Source organism: Melanotaenia boesemani, chromosome 2, assembly GCF_017639745.1.
Source record: "Melanotaenia boesemani isolate fMelBoe1 chromosome 2, fMelBoe1.pri, whole genome shotgun sequence".
Taxonomy (NCBI): Eukaryota; Metazoa; Chordata; class Actinopteri; order Atheriniformes; family Melanotaeniidae; genus Melanotaenia; species Melanotaenia boesemani.
The window spans coordinates 7,858,205-7,871,284 of NC_055683.1; the positions used below are offsets into that span (position 1 = coordinate 7,858,205).

The 13,080-nt window shown below is 41.8% G+C and overlaps 3 long non-coding RNA genes across 3 annotated transcripts; all 3 read right to left on the reverse strand.

Moving 5' to 3' along the window:
• Nucleotides 1–993: 993 nt before the first annotated feature.
• LOC121655247 lies at nucleotides 994–5,966 on the reverse strand. Its single transcript, XR_006013113.1, has 3 exons — nucleotides 5,909–5,966; nucleotides 5,651–5,809; nucleotides 994–1,054 (listed from the first exon to the last, which is right to left on the reverse strand). It is a non-coding gene; the product is annotated as an uncharacterized LOC121655247 (long non-coding RNA).
• A 2,919-nt stretch (nucleotides 5,967–8,885) lies between these two features.
• Nucleotides 8,886–9,452, reverse strand: LOC121655819. Its single transcript, XR_006013311.1, has 3 exons — nucleotides 9,395–9,452; nucleotides 9,141–9,311; nucleotides 8,886–9,060 (listed from the first exon to the last, which is right to left on the reverse strand). It is a non-coding gene; the product is annotated as an uncharacterized LOC121655819 (long non-coding RNA).
• A 2,731-nt stretch (nucleotides 9,453–12,183) lies between these two features.
• Nucleotides 12,184–12,866, reverse strand: LOC121655573. The gene is made up of 2 exons (XR_006013243.1): nucleotides 12,595–12,866; nucleotides 12,184–12,555 (listed from the first exon to the last, which is right to left on the reverse strand). It is a non-coding gene; the product is annotated as an uncharacterized LOC121655573 (long non-coding RNA).
• Nucleotides 12,867–13,080: the final 214 nt, after the last annotated feature.

Consider the following 13,080-nt stretch of genomic DNA (forward strand, 5'->3'; position numbering starts at 1 on the left):
TTGGGAAGTAACTTTCCCAACACTGCCTCCAGCTAGGGTCAGGTTGAATGAAACTGATTCCTAAAATGCAGCAAGGCAGAGTCCTCTTGTTGGCTTCTGGGGTCAGCAAGACAGCTCTCGAACTTGCAAGTATTGCCTGTATTTTATACTTCTCCTGTAATAAACCTTATATACTTATAGTCATCCCATAACGTAGAAATAAATAAAAAGTAAGCCGGTGTCCTGCTTCTGGTGCCTCTGGTCCGGGCTCTGGCCGCCATCACAACCGGCTCATACACCAAAAACAGCCTGCATAGAGCAGCAGTTTTTACTCATTATTAACCTCTTTATCTCTTTTTATTCATCTTTCTACATAAACTGTACACTATTCATTCTCTTTTTAGTGAACAATTATGAATTAAATCACACTCCAATCATGTTTAAAATGATTAATTAAATGACCGTCCCTCAATAACTCCACAGCACACTCTTATATACCTCCGGTTGGTTTTAAACATCTTTTTAGAAGCATAATGACACATAACAATAATATATCCACAAAATGAACAATTAGCCGTGGTCGGCAGCAGCTAGCATGCTATGCTAGGCGCTAACTGTTATCACTCAATGGAGTTTTCTCTCCACAAAAACACAATAACACGGTGATGTCCGACAACTCAGTAACCTCCTCGTGGGTGTGGATACCTTCCAGAATCAATAATTCCACATGACATGAAGCTTTAACCACTCTTCATCCAGTTATTAGCATTAGCATGCTCTCTCTCGGCTGAAGTCTGTTCTCATTGGCATCAGTGCAGAAGAACTAAAAGCGCCCTCTGCTGGTGAAAATAGAAACTACAACTACAAACTCATTCTAACAGCAGCTATAACTCAGTGGTTCTCACACTTTTTCTACCTGCCCTCCTTTTAGAGAAATAAATATTCCATTCCTTTAACATTATATATGAATTTGATGAATCCTGACCTGAGAGTTTCCAGTTTGTAGTTTGGACTCTTCAGTCCATCACACAGCTTCTTCAGTCCTGAGTCCTGCAGGAAACCACACACACTCAGCCTGGAGAGAAAGAGGGAGATAAAATGATGGAGAAAGTTTTACACACAGTTAGTGCATGCACCAACCTGTGTATAGCCTGCTGCAGTCACTCCTTAGCTTTTCTGTTTTTTTAACTTTTAACCAGCTTTTTGTCTTAATTGTTACTTTCTATATTTTACTTTTCATTGAAGCTGCACCCACTCCTACAGGCTGGTTGAGATTTTTGCTGTTCATTTAGCTGCAGGACTGTTCCTGTCATTGAGTCAAGGGACTGCAGCACTATTTCATGCTGCTCTGATTGTTTACTCCAGATGTCAGCTGATTGTCCTGCAGCCAGCTGCCTTATTGACCAGAATAATAGAAATTCCTGCTGTCAACACAGAGGCTGCAGAGGTGGAATGAAGACGAGGAACAAGAGAGCACGGTTGCTGTGACCCACCTCTCACCATGGAGAACACAAAAACACAGGTCAACAAGATGGATGAGCGACATTAAAGGGAGAAAATACACTTTTTAAAAATTTAATGATGTCATTGTGAGGCGACCTTTCTGGTTCTTGAAGCCGTTTTGATGTGAACTACCTGAAGGAGGAATTTATAAAAATGGTTGGGAGACAAAAAAAAAAAGCTCCAGATGTCAACTTGAGTGACATCTCAAACAGAGCTGCAGAATCTGTGAGGTCTCTAAGTCAATGTCAGGATCCGAGTGAAACATGGAGCCCAGAATTCACTGACTCTTAGCAAATAGCTGCTACATCTGCCACCAAATATAGTCAAATATTTTTTATACTCAGGTCCAGTTTTATCAGCCTGGAGGACTGGAAGCTGAGAACTGAGGACAGAGCTGAACATCCTTCATCTGAGAGGAACATCCACTCAGGCTGAAGAGAAGGAATTGAACAAAATGAATAATATTTGTATTAAACTTATGTTACATTTAATGTTTATGAACAACTAAAATACATTCCTCAAAATAACAAATCCAGAATTTGCTCTGTACAGGCAGAATATCTGCTGAACTTCTAATGGGGAGCTTTGAAAAGTGGAGATACACAATCTAGTTTCATTGTTAGTTCTCTATCCACAAGTTTTATCTGACTTTCTAACATTTATAGGAGAGATTGTACAAATATCTCCCATCAGCTACAAATATCTCACTACCCACAAACATGTTTAATCTAATTAATAACAGCGTCTACATCTTCAGTTCACCGTGAAATGAAAGTGTTAAAGGTAGAGCTGGTTTCACAGCAAAGACCTGTGTGGACTGATAATTACATGAAAGTCTGATAAACCATTTCTACATGTGAAATGTATTTCACACATCTTTAACTCTCTTCTCAGTCTGTGGATGTTATTTGTGGCAGAGCAATATACCTGCAGAAGATCTGGGGCCTCATTTATAAACCTGAGAGTAGCAAAGCAGACTACAGGCGGCGTCCACAGGGAAACAAGGAAATGCAGCACAAAACTTCCAGATTTATAAAAGCATGCGGACGCACGTCCCACGCCTGTTTCCGTTTATAAATCACAATCAACTCTAACGTTGGTGCAGGTGAGGGAGCGCCTTGCTCCGCCCACATGGTGGCTATAAAAGGTCAGGTGAACGCCTGTAATACATTTTCATCACATCATTTCCATGATGGCTCAGGAGGGAAAAGATGGAAGAGGAGGATTTCTTTGGAATGTCAGACTGAGATCCTGATGGACCACGTTGGAAAACTAGAACAGGTTTTATCCGGTGGGGGCGGCGTGGTCATCACCAGGGTCAGAAAGGTGGAGGAGAGCAGCAGGTGGAGATGCTGTCAACGCCGTGTCAGAGGGAAGACACGCCAGAGAGGAGGATGGTGCGGCTGGATGTCACAGCTGGCAGGGCATCCATCTGCCATACGGGAGACCAAAGTTCAAATCCCACAGGAGTGAATATCAACTCCACACTAACGCTACAGCCCACGTTAAGTTGCTTTGGTGAGAAGCGTCTGCTAAATGACAGTAATGATGCCGGTAGTTTAGTCTTTAACGTATAAAATAAATATGTACAGATACATCTGAGATTGGTAGCAGTTTATTTAGTGTTAAATAATATTTCTTTCTAGTTCCTGGTGTTCCAGCTGGGTGGGCGGAGCTGCAGCTGTGGTTGGAGAGGGTGAGGCCAGAGACTCCACCCAGCACCGCAGCAGCCATGTCCTCAGAGGAAGTCCTGTAGGTGCAGAGGGACACCATCACCGCTATTAACCAGGTGGACAAGGAGTTGTGGGAAATAAAGGAAATCCACCTCTTGTGTGTTTCCTAAGCGTTGCATCACTTCTAGACCTCCAGCCTCCAGTCTGCGTCCCGCTCTGCTGGGTCTTAGAATGAAGGACCGAAGCTACTTCTCACATTTTCTTTTACTGACTGGTTCATGCAGGCAGCAGACTGTCCACCTTATTTAGCTGGATGGATTTTATAACATCTAAGTTTTGTTTCACAACAACAGAACATATTTTAGTGGTTGAGGTTCTTATTAATGCCATCTCCCTTTTTCTTGGAAATCCTGTTTTTATTTCTGAGCGTGAACTCTTAGGAGAATTAATATGGAATTATTCATTTCTGCAAACAGCTTTAATATCTAACACGTGGTGTGAAAGGTAATAGTGGATTGTGTACAAATGTCTCACATTTCACATCATTTCCTTGATTTTATTCTGGACCGTTGGTGTCGCCGTTTCCCGTTTTCCCAGATTTTGTGCGTACGCCTGGGTCAGAGTTGCCGTGGAGGTAGGAACATTTTCCCACCAAGTTTGGTTTTTATAAATCCCAAAAGTTGACTATGAGCGGCGTACGCCGGTTTTTGTTGCTACAGCTTGATAAATGAGGCCCCTGGTGTAGCTGCAAACGGCACCAACATGAGGTGCAGTTAGTAGCTGCAGCAGCAGATGGCAGCATTTCCCACATGAGCTGACAGAACTACAGTCTCCACTGAGAGAAGAACAAGAGTCTTTACAACACCTGGTCTAGTCTAGTCCGTCTAGTCTAGGGACGGCGGTACCAAAATCTTCCCCATCAATACGATACCATTAGTTTATGGAACTTTTCATCGATACTGATACCGATATTGATGCTTCTTGGCCCTTAAAGGAGAATCATGATTGCACAGTGTGTGTTATTATTTTTATTACAACGGCAGCATTAAACATAAATAAAACTCACAAATGTAAATACCTGAGAGGCTTTTAAAGTGATAATAAATTACACTAATTTACATTTAAAAATATAAAATCTTTTTTAAAATAATGATAAAAAAGTTAAACTACAGATTAATAAGATTATTCTAATTAAATGGGAAGTTAATAAACTATAAGTAATAGTAATATGTTAAATATAATAAAATATAATGTGTAATAACCTTCATTAAACCAGTAAAATATCTAAACCTCATCATCACTTACAGAAGCAGCATCATCATGACATCCTGACATCTGAAGCCACGATCAGCTGCCATGATCATGTGACACAGAAGGAATAACTGTTGCTGGACTTCACACACAATTTTAGTGTCTAAAACTCTCAGAAGTGAAAACAAATGGCTTTTTGTCTCAGCAGAGCGGTATCTCCATATTCACACAGTATCATACCTGATATCTGACTGGCTGAAATCAAAGTATGGACTCCAGAGTATGGATACACCATCCCTGGTCTGGTCTAAGTGTCCAGTCTGCTCCAGAACCTTCCTTACAGAGTGAAGAACCTGGAAGTGTGTGAGCAGCAGCCATGGTAAGAGCTGTCTGAAACCATCAGATGCTAATGAAAGCTGCTCCAATGCTTTCTTTATGACCTCTTTGAGGAACAGCGTAGCTTCCTTTATGAAAGGAGATAATTCCATAACACACTTCATTCTGGCTGCAGCCTTGGAAGCAATGCTGGTGTTTATCCAGTTGTACTAACTGGTAAATGTGTGGACATATATGAGGACAGTGGGGTGTGTGTGAGCAGCTGTGACAACATGTTTTACTTTTCCTTCCCTTTAATCACCAAGCTTGATTATAAAGTCATATTTTATATCTGAACACGTTCACATGACATATAGTTTCCATGTCAGTGTGATCAGACTGCATTAGATGAAATATCTGAATCCCTTTCTGTAGAATATTTATTGAACATCTGTAGTTTCAGAGCTGCAGAATAAAACCACAGGTGAGGCTCATTGTGGTCGGATTCTCAATGCAACGCTGTCGTCTTTTCTTGGATCCTCTGAATTTATTCCACCACCTTTCCTAAACTCCATGATGTTTTCCATCAGGGTAAAGGAGTTTAGGCAGGAAAAAGCATTGGGGGTGATTCTGTTTACTATGTGACTGAACCACTGGATGGAAACAACGTGATAAACAAGCAGGACGAGCAACGTTTCAACCAAAGCTGAGAGACAAAGTAGAGCATCTTTATTTAACCAGAGACTCATTTATACCTTTAAGTCCTAAATAAAACACATGTTCCTTCATTTTAAAAGATGCGTTACTCTGGACATATTTCATTCACAATATTTCAAAGTAGTTTAGAAAACATTGCAGATTATTCCATCACAGAGAAGTTTGAAGCTGAAACAGAGGAAAAACATGTGAGAGCAGCAGAGAAACCTGACCTGAGAGTTTCCAGTTTCCAGTTTTCCAGTCCATCACACAGCTCCTTCAGTCCTGAGTCCTGGATTCTCAGGTCCAGGTCCTTCAGTCTGGAGGACGGAGAGCTGAGAGCTGAGGACAGAGCTGAACATCCTTCATCTGAGAGGGAACAGCTGCTCAGTCTGAAGAGGAAATAATAAGACAAGTAATAATCTGTCCCATGATGTTCCCTTATACCAGCAGCAGTATATTTCTCCACATCCTGCTATATATGTACTTACAGAGCTTTGCTGGAGGCTTTGACCACTGGCAGCAGCCTCAGAAGAACCTCCTCTGAAGGAGAGTATTTCTGCAGGTCAAACACCTCCAGATCTTCTTCTGATGACAGTAAGATGAAGGCCAGAGCTGACCACTGAGCAGGAGACAGATCATCTGTGGAGAGACGTCCTGATCTCAGGAACCGATGGATCTCCTCCTCTAGAGAACGATCATTCAGTTCATTCAGACAGTGGAACAGATTGATGATTCTCTCTGCAGACACATTCTCACTGATCTTCTTCTTGATGTACTGGACTGTTTTCTGATTGGTCTGTGAGCTACTTCCTGTCTGTGTCATCAGGCCTCGTAGGAGACTCTGATTGGTCTGCAGTGAAAGACCCAGGAGGAAGCGGAGGAACAAGTCCAGGTGTCCATTTGGACTCTGTAAGGCCTCGTCCACAGCTCTCTGATGGAGAAGGTTTGAATCTGGTTTCTTTAACTTTGTGGGCCTCTTAGAAAGTTTTTTTTGTTCTTCCATCAGGTTGACTCCAGACTTGATGAAGGTCAGACGGACATGAAGAGCAGCCAGAAACTCCTGAACACTCAGATGGACGAAGCTGAACACCTTCTCCTGGTACAGTCCTCTCTCCTCTTTAAAGATCTGTGTGAACACTCCTGAGTAAACTGAGGCTGCTGTGATATCGATGCCACACTCTGTCAGGTCTGATTCATAGAAGATCAGGTTTCCTTTCTGCAGCTGATCAAAAGCCAGTTTTCCCAGAGACTCAATCATCTTCCTGCTCTCTCGACTCCAAAGTGGACCTGTCTCAGCTCCTCCATCATACTTGACCTTCTTGACTTTGGTCTGGACCACCAGGAAGTGGATGTACATCTCAGTCAGGGTCTTGGGCAGCTCTCCTCCCTCTCTGGTTTCCAGCACATCCTCCAGAACTGTAGCAGTGATCCAGCAGAAGACTGGGATGTGGCACATGATGTGGAGGCTTCGTGATGTCTTCATGTGGGAGATGATCCTGCTGGCCTGCTCCTCATCTCTGAACCTCTTCCTGAAGTACTCCTCCTTCTGTGGGTCAGTGAACCCTCTGACCTCTGTCACCATGCCAACACAGTCAGGAGGGATCTGATTGGCTGCTGCAGGTCGTGTGGTTATCCAGAGGCGAGCAGAGGGAAGCAGTTTCCCCCTGATGAGGTTAGTCAGCAGCACATCCACTGAGGTGGACTCTGTAACATCAGTCAGGGTCTCATTGTTGTGGAAGTCCAGAGGAAGTCGACTCTCATCCAGACCGTCCAAGATGAAGACAACCTGGAACTCTTCAAAGCTGCAGATTCCTGCTTCTTTGGTTTCAGTAAAGAAGTGATGAACAAGTTCCACCAAGCTGAACTTTTTCTCTTTCAGCACATTCAGCTCTCTGAAAGTCAGTGGAAATGTCAACTGGATGTCCTGGTGGGCTTTGTCTTCAGCCCAGTTCAGAGTGAACTTCTGTGTTAAGACAGTTTTCCCAATGCCAGCCACTCCCTTTGTCATCACTGTTCTGATTGGTTCATCTCTTCCAGGTGGGAGTTTAAAGATGTCTTCTTGTCTGATGGTTGTTTCTGGTCTGTGTGGTTTCCTGGATGCTGTTTCAATCTGTCTGACCTCATGTTCATCATTGACCTCTGCAGTCCCTCCCTCTGTGATGTAGAGCTCTGTGTAGATCTGGTTCAGAAGGGTTGGGTTTCCTGCTTTAGCAATCCCCTCAAACACACACTGGAACTTCTTCTTCAGGGCAGATTTTAGTTTATATTGACAAAGTTCTGAAAGAAAAGAAGAAATAAGACGAGTCAGTAAAGATTTGAAGCCTCTGAGGAATGAGGATGTGAATATGTGATGTTCATGTGTTGAGACATCAGTAAATGTGTCATTTATCCAGCAGCTTCAATCTTTAGAGAAATCCTCTTACTGCTCTGCAGACGCTCAGCCAGCTCCTCCTGCTTCATCCTCCTCAGGAAGTCCACTGTGATCTTCACTAACGCCTCTCTGCTGCTCTTCCTCTGCTCCTCATCCTCACCCTCCAACACTGAGCATTCTGGGTAATCTGGACTCAGAAGCTTCTGGATCTTCTTCAGCTCCTTCTTCATGAAAGTGATCATGTTGTCCTCCAGCAGCTGGAAGAGAAACGATATGAAGGACACAATCAGACTGAAATCATGGAGCCAAACATCAGATCCATGTTGGACACACTGACAATCCACTGGTCTACAAAGGTCAGCATGGAGATGATGTGGACAGAAGAGATGGAAAAGTAGTTGTTGTACATGTACAGACCATAAATATGGAGTCCAGCTGTGTTTGATGCTGCTGGGCAGACTGACCACTGGGAAGCTCTGAGCTCTGCTGGTCCACTCTGTGGAGGAATCAGGAAGAATCACATCACATTCTGTCACATGGAGAAGCTGCTTTCAGCTTTTAGGAAGCTCTCACCAACACCTTCATGAAGCTCTGTGCTGAGGTGCCCTGGAGCAAGGCAGCCACAGCCAGTGTGTGCTTGGATGAGACTGACTTATTTCAGATGGAGAACCATGAGAGGAACTGTTAGAGTTTTAAACCAGAAATAGTTTTGGTTTGTTTGTGAGTCAAAGGGAGTTTTAGGGAATATTCTTTCCATGTGGAACATGCAGGAATTCTGTTTCCTGGAAGGTTTGGACGTTTTCTAAAATAAAATAAAAACTTAAATCTGCCTCTGAATGTTCAAGTAAACCAACTCAACATCAAGTTTAAACTATTATTTTCTCCATGTTCACAGAGCAGCTTTACTGTGTTTAGGAAATGGAAACAAAGGTTTTATTGGAAGCAGCAACACGTTCAGCTAAAGTTGTTAAAGAGACAAAGTCAGCCAGAAAAAGAAGCTCTACATGGAGCAGCATGTTATTTCCTAACAGTGTCAGGACTGGATATCATATGTAACACACAGCATGAACAGTAACGAGGAGCTCGTTCACACTGGAAACATGAAGCTTTCTGAGTTCTTAGAGAAATCCAGCTGTCTGAGTTTGGAAAGAACTGGATCAGACTGGTCTGACTGGGTTTAGGATCAAACTGCAGCTGTTTGCTGGTTGAACCATCTGATCCAACTCGTCTTAACATCTGAGCCCATCTGAATGTCCTGATTCTCAGAAACTGTAGAAGCAAAAAGATTCACAACACAAAGTAAAACCTGATTCTGAGAGTTTTACATTTTAATACTGACAAATACTTACTGTCTGTTAGATCCACGACTTTGATGGAAATGAATTAAATCTTCTCTTGACTGGTCGCTCATCATGGATACACAGCTGGGTTTAGGTTCACCTTTAGGTTTAACTTCATGTTCAGCTCCAGATATGAGTCTAGGTATAGGTTCAGGTCCAGGTCCAGGTCCAGGCTGGTTCCTGTGAATCCAGATGTTTGGTGATGTGAGTTGTGATCTCTGACATGGAGAAGAGTCATGGACAGTTAGAGATGGACATCTCACCTCTGAGTGGTTTTAGAGGGAGGGACTCCCTCCTCTCTGTCCTGATCCATGATGCTGGATTCACATCAGCTCACACACACTTTCTACCTTCACCTGCAGAGGAAACACACATCATTCATCTGAACATCAACTGAAATCCTCCTTTCCATCATCTGCTGCTCCTCCTCTGATTGGCTCTGAGTTTCTGCTTCATATCAGAGTCAGATGGATGCAGTCAGACAGCAGTGAGGAAGAGGAAGCTGCCTTCAGCTGCTGGACTTCTATCAGGACACCAGATGGAGGGATGGAGCTGCAGACCAGCCTCAAAAGAGGAAACATTTCTCCTCCTTTTATTACCATGAACAGAAAGTGAAACTAAATCAGATGAAGATTTAAAACAGGAAGCAGGAAAAAAAGTTTGACATTTTCTGTCAGAAACAGAAACTAAAGGATGAAGTTAAAGAAGGAAAAATGAAGTGATTCCAGTTTGGATGGAAAGTCTGACTGAAGGAGCTGCAGAATCACACACTGTAGGTTCTGATCCGTTAACCTGCTTCCTGTCAGCCACTCCTCATCTTCATCATCTTCACCTCTACAGGTGGATTATCTGCTCCATCACAGCTGCTCACACTGAAGCTTTTTTCCACATTTAGGATCAATTTTCATTTCAGCTGTTTCACTGAAAATCTTCCTGCAGCAGTTTGACTCAAAGAAGGTGAAAGTGTTCAGATCAGAGCGGAGACCAGTTCTACAGAGAAGCTTTACTGGTAATCTCCTGGAAACTGGAATAAAGACAGAAATAAAATGAGGGTTTAGTGTCAAACAGCAGATGAATGTGGTTCAATCAGCGGTTCCAGCATCAAACTGGAGGATAGATTTTAAAATTCTGCGGCTGGTCTATAAAGCTCTGAATGGTTTAGGACCAAAGTACATCAGTGACCGCTTGACCCAGTATGAACCTACCAGAACCCTCAGGTCATCTGGTTCCAGTTTCTTATTAGAACCAGACATGGAGAAGCTGCATTCAGCTTCTATGCTCCACATGTCTGGAACAAACTCCCAGAAAGCCTCAAATCAGCTGAAACACTCAAATCCAGGTTAAAGACTCACCTGTTCTCTGCTGCATGGAACTAGTTTTTATTTAGAAATCAAAATCTACATCTGGTTCTTTAGGCTGGAATCATGTTTTAATATTGTTTTTCCCCACACTGAAATTTTATTTCTTGCATTTTATCTGTTTTATTTTAGCATCTTCGTCCTGTTTTTATTTCATTAATTGCATTTCTTTTAATCTTTGTTTGTTTTTTAAATGCACTTGTATTGCTTTCTACAACCTGCTGAATTGTTTATATAAAGCACTTTGAATTGTCTTGTACATGAAATGTGCCTTACAAATAAATTTGCCTTGCCTAAACTGCAGGTGAAAAAATCTAATATTTCTATGGTAGAAATTACGGGGAGTCTTTTTCGCTTCACTTTTTGTCTGATTTTGTCTTTGATTTTTATAAAACTATAAATAAACTCAGGTGTTGAGGGGGTTAAAATAATCAACTATCATGTTATTCAGTACTTTTTGCACAAGTTTCCTGATGTTACTTAAACAAAAAGAGTTAATTGGTGAGTGTTTATTTCTGATCATACATCAGATCATCTCTCAGTGTGATGGACAGCTGCTTTGTTTGTGTTGTTGCCATGAGTTACTTATTTTGTTAGAACAACTTTCCATCTCTACCTGAGATGATTCTGCTTGTGTAGCTGCAGACAGTAGCAGGATGTTTCTGGAAAAACATTTTCTGCCTGAGCCTCATGCACCTATAGTGGGTGCACGTGACTTGGCAACTCACAGTGCACACTCCAGACGAGGTCTCTCTAAAGACCCCTGTGTTATTCAAATCCTGTATATCTTTTCTAAATCCTCTAAAATGTATTTTCTCTCATGTTAGTGATGTGTTGTTCATGAACGATCCGGCTCTAAGAACCGATTCTTTGTAGTGAACGAGAAGAACTGATTCCTATCTAAGGGAGCCAAATCTTTTGAAGAGGTAGGACTTTATATTGATGGGCCCACCATGTGTTCAATTCCATACAAGGTAAAGACTGGGATCATAACACTATGTAAGGAAGGGTTCTTAGAAGACAGGGATGTAATGGTACTGACCAGGTACACAGAGAGAGCTGGAAGCCAAGTTTAAATCACAAATGCAGGGCTCCAGACTAAGTTTTAGCAATGGTTGTACTGGTGTACCAAACTTTTCAGTTCGGGTGCATCAGCAAAAATGTAGGCGAACCCGTCTCAGTACTGTGGTTTGTCCTAAATCCAGACTGACTTTCGTCTTAAATAATGTTTTATGTAAAATTAATTTAGTTTAATAAAAACAACTTTTTCAAGAAGTTTACTTAACACGGTGAGTTGGATACAGGTTGGTAGTTATCAAGAATGTCTGAATTTAAACTACTCTTGTTTAAAAGGGGCCTCACCACCGACAAATTATATGCAGTGGGGAAAACGCCCGTCTGAAGAGAGTAATTAATTTTATTTAAAAGCTCCCATTCAACGAAACCATAAGATAACCAGGACAAAACTCTCCAGTGTTTCCTTGGGTAAAAACAAAACTTCAGGTCTCAACATTGAGTTGAAATAAAAGGCTGGATCTAATAGCGTCAGTATTATTTTTAAAGTGGACTGCAAAGTTGTTGCACGCTGCAGCTGATTGTGGCATAAAGGATTTTTTAAAATCAGCATTTATTAAAAGATGGTTTTAAAAAAGAATTCAGGATTGCTTTTAATATAATAAATTTTTTTTTCTTTCTTTCTTTTTTTTTTATTTTATTTTGACAGCTTCGGGGCTCCATAAAACCGTACCTGCATGTTGAAAGGAAGTCAGGTCACAAACATTAAAAGAAACACTTCATCTTTTCCAGATAATCAAACATAAATATTTTGACATGACTTTCCAAGTTTCACACATTTAGTTGCTCATTTCCGGTCACTTTGCTGCTCTTAATAAGTTTTGTAATAAGTTTTATATATTGTTTTTACATCTGCTTTGAGTCTCTCCTCGTGCACAGCAACCCTTCCTGGTCTCAGATAGTGCTGGTCTTTGTTCCCTCATGTCCTCCTCTGTGGTTCTGTTGGACCACTTCTCCTCCCTCCTGGTTCTGGATTGTTCTGGATCCTCAGTCTGATAAATCAAACCAAATAAAACCGGGTTCAGTTTTACCTTCAGATGGAGGATTTCACGGAGAAATTCAGCTGCGCCACGACGACCAAAGAGGAAATGAAAGTAAACCAATGTGATGGAGGAAACTCAGAGCTCTCAGGATGTGGTCGTCACATCTTAGCAGCGAGTTTCTTCCTTTGAATGTATGAAGACTGAAGAGACTCATGAAGGTTTGAGACCTTCCACTGTAAAGATTATAGCTGCAACATGCTGAATGACAGCAAGTTGAGGGCCTTTTATTTGGAACTAGAAGCAACACTTTTCTTCTTCTCTTCTTCTTCTTGTTTTTTGGCGGGTGGCACCTTCCAATCAGGTGCATTACTGCCACCTACTATGCTGGAGTGTGGGTCTGAGCAGATAAGACAAAAAAAAAAAAAAAAAAAAAAAAAAAACTAGATTCTAGTAATTAACCCTGTTTCCTTTAGGTAACATAACAAGTACTGCCATGGCTCACCCCTTAATATAGATGATAGCTGGAGATCTGTG